Here is a 4,335-nt window from a genome sequence, read left to right as displayed (position 1 = left end):
CTAAACTCAACAAGGTCTCAGAAGATGTCTTCCAAGGAGTAGAAACTTAAGACCTGAGTAGGCTAGCCAGCCAAAGTTTGCAGGGAAGACAGGCACTCCACATACTTCATAAAATTAAAATCAAAATTAAAAATTTACAAGCAAAAGGTGTGACAACTTTTTAGTGACAATGTGAAAGCTAACATCCAAGGAACATATTAAAGATCTGCAGATTGCACAGTGAGAACGTTTAGTCCTATTTCTTGAAAGAGGACAATGTCATCTGTGTTTTTTTGTTGTTGTTGTTTTCAATCCTAGAGAACTCAGTGGAGTTCTGAGTAGATCGTCAAAGCTCAATATAGACTTGTCGGAAAGTAGACTTCTATAGTTTTATATTATAATAGCTCAGGGTATGCCTGGGTAAGATTAGTATCTATCACATATTGAGGCCCTGAATAATCATGGAGATTATTTACAATTTTTATATCTTCTTGTTGAACTGTTCCCTTTATTATTATGTAGTCTTCTTCTTTATCTCTTGTTATGGTCTTTGTTTCAATGTCTATTTTGTCCAGTATAAGTATTGCTTAGGTGGCAACCTAGTCCATGCATAAGTATCATCCATAGATCTAACCATTTTTTCCTTCCATCTTTCAGGTTTCTTTTGACATCCATTTGCCTGATAAATATTTCTCCACCCCTCACTCTCAATCTACAGATGTCTTTAGGTCTGAAATGAGTCTCTTGTGGGCTGAAGGTAGATGGGTCTTATTTTCTTATCCATTCTGTCATGCTGTGTCTTTTAATTGGAGCATTTAGTCCATTTGCATTCAAAGTAATTACTGATAGATATGTATTTATTGCCATTTTGTAACTTGTTTTGTGGCATGGAGATTACAAAATGTGAAAGGAATTGAACTGCGTTCTATTAATCCAGTTAATAACAATCTAGTTTATTTATTTGTTTCTATCTCTACATACATATGATATACTTTCAGAATCCTGTATATGAATAGCTGAGCATTCCTGCACACAACAGTTACAGAGTGATGCTTCAAAGGCAGTTGCATCACATTTTTTTTTCCCTCTTGGACCTTTGTTTTGACTGCTGGAGAGATCAAAGAACTATTGCTGTGAATGTCTTGGCAGAGTTATCATCGTAGTGTGAAATGACTGTAGACATCCCTGATTTCTTTTTACAATTAAAATAACAATTATAAGGGATAAATTTAATTTTTGTATTTAGTTTTCATAAATGGTATTATTTGTTGTATAGAATACCATTGGCCAGGACACCTAGATCTCTTCATTCAATTCCAGACCTGCTTTTAATGATCTCTTATCCTCTGACCTAATAAATCATACTTTGTCCTAGACCATGATTACTTTATAAAATACATATGGTGTTAACAACCACAAAACAAGGAACAAAATGGCATTAAATACATATCTATCAATAATTACTTTGAATGTAAATGGACTAAATGCTCCAATCAAAAGACACAGCATGACAGAATGGATAAGAAAATAAGACCCATCTACCTTCATCCTACAAGAGACTCATTTCAGACCTAAAGACATCTGTAGATTGAGAGTGAGGGGTGGAGAAATATTTATCAGACAAATGGATGTCAAAAGAAAACTGGAGAAGCAATACTTATACTGGACAAAATAGACATTAAAACAAAGACCATAACAAGAGATAAAGAAGAACACTACATAATAATAAAAGGAACAATTTAACAAGAAGATATAAAAATTGTAAATATTTATGCACCCAAAATGGAAGCACCCAATACATAAAACAATACATAAAATCAATAGTAATACAATAATAGAAGGGGACTTTAACACCTCATATTTTATATCAACAGACAGATCATTCAGTCAGAAAATCAACAAGCAGTGACTTTGAGTGACACACGAGACCAGATGGATCTAGCAGAACACTCCACCCTAAAACAGCAGAATACACATTCTTTTATTTTCTTTTTTTTAAACTCTATTTATTTATTTTGAGAGAGAGAGAGAGAGAGAGAGAGAGAGAGAGAAAGAGAACACCTGTGAAAGAGGCAGAGAGAGAAGGGGGGGGAGTAATACAGGGGTTAGAGAGAGAATCCTAAACAGGCTTCACATGGTAAACATAGAGCCCAATGGGGGTCTTGAACATGAATTGTGAGATCAAGACCTGAGCTGAAATCAAGAGTCAGAAGTTTAACTGACTGAGCCACACAGGTGCCCTACATTCTTTTCAAGTGAACATGGAACATTCTCCAGAATAGATCACATATTAGGCTACAAAACAAATCTCAACAAATTCAAAAAGATCAAAGTCATACTATGCATCTTTTCTGACCACAACACTATGAAACTAGAAATAAACCACAAGAAAAATCTGGAAAGACCACAAATACACGGAGGTTAAATAACATATAACAAACAATGAATGGGTCAACCAAAAAATTAAAGAAGAAATCAAAAAGTACATGGAATCAAATGAAAATGAAAACACAGTGATTCAAAAACTTTGGGATGCAGCAAAAGCAGCTCTAAGAGGGAAGTTTATAGCAATACAGGCCTACCTTCAAAGCAAGAAAAATCTCAAATAAATAACAACCTTACACCTAAAGGAGATAGGAAAAAACCCTACAAATAAAATCCAAAACCAGCAGAAGGAAGAAAATAATAATTAGAGCAGAAAGAAACTAAAACAAAAACAAAAACAAAAAAACCAAAAAATCAAAAACCAAAAAACAACAGAGCAGATCAATGAAACCAAAAGCTGGTTTTTAAAAAAGATTTAAAAAAATTGATAAACTTCTAGCCAACTCATCCAGAGAAAAAGAGAAAGGACTCAAACAAAATCACAAAAGAAAGAGGAAAAATAAAAACTAATAGTACAGAAATACAAACAATTGTAAGAGAATATTATGAAAATTACATGCCAACAAATTAGACTACCTAGAAGAAATGGATAAATTCCTAGAAAAATAGAATCTACCAAAACTGAAGAAGGAAGAAATAGAAAATTTGAACAGACTAATTCCCTGCAAAGGGATTGAATCAATAATCAAAAAACTCCCAACACACAAAAGTCCAGGACCAGATAGCTTCACAGGAGAATTCTACCAAACATTTAAAGAAGAGTTAATACCTATTCTTCTCAAACTATTCCAAAAAAAACATAAGAGGAAGGAAAACTTCCAAATTCATTCTAAGAGGCCACTATCACCTTGATACCAAAACCAGATAAAAACACCACACACACACACACACACACACACACAAGAGCTTTATAGACCAATATCACTGATGAGCATAAATGCAAAAATCCTTAACAAAATACTAGCAAACACAATGCAACATTACATTAAAAAAATCATTCACTGGGGCGCCTGAGTGGCTTAGTCAGTTAAGCGTCCGACTTCGGCTCAGGTCATGATCTCACAGTTTGTGAGTTCGAGCCCCACATTGGGCTCTGTGCTTACAGCTCAGAGCCTGGAGCCTGCCTCGGATTCTGTGCCTCATTCTCTCTCTACCCCTCCCCCACATCTGTTCTGTCTCTGTCTCTCAAGAATAAATAAAAATGTAAAAAAATAAAAATAAAATCATTCACTGGAGTGCCTGGATGACTCAGTTGGTTAAGATCCAACTTGAGCTCAGGTCATGATCTCCTGGGTCACAAGTTCGAGCCCCACGTCAGGCTCTCTGCTGTCAGTGCACACTTGTTCAGGGGTCAGTTTTTGTGCTTCTGCTAAATGCATCAGGTTATAGTTTTCTTTTGGCACTCACCAAACATTTATGTTTATATGTGTGTGAGGGGAAGTTAGAAGATATGGGGTCAAATAAAAGAATGAAAGATATAGTTCATGTGCACAAGGAGCACACATTCTAATAGAAATCTGACATGTATATAAATAATCACAGACCATATCGTCAAGGTAAAATTTGACCAAAGAGCTATGGTACATGAAAGAAGGAGAGCATTCAGGAATGCTCACAATGGAGTTTAAATTTCATGATAGTTAGGATTTTTTAAAAATGGAAATGGAGAAGACTATGTTCCATAACTCTGTATTTATAATATATTTTCTCCTGCAAAGCATACATCCCTAGCTTGGAGACTGACTGGTTTTGCTCGAGTCATGATCTTACAATGGGATGTAGTCAGTTTGGGCTGTATCTTGAAGGACATAATTGAGCATCTGTAACCAGTTTTCATTTTTCTTCATTCTGTTTCTGTTCAACTGACCCAATAAGTTGTTTTATGTGAGTTTTTGTCATATGATATATCTTTTGCTGAATTTAGGTCCAACCTAGCAGACCATGTAAATGTATGTGTTTGTGGGGGAATTT

The sequence above is a fragment of the Lynx canadensis genome, chromosome B1 (assembly GCF_007474595.2).
Source record: "Lynx canadensis isolate LIC74 chromosome B1, mLynCan4.pri.v2, whole genome shotgun sequence".
Classification (NCBI taxonomy): Eukaryota; Metazoa; Chordata; class Mammalia; order Carnivora; family Felidae; genus Lynx; species Lynx canadensis.
The sequence above is the reverse complement of the archived record's forward strand: the minus strand, read 5'-3'. Positions refer to the sequence as shown.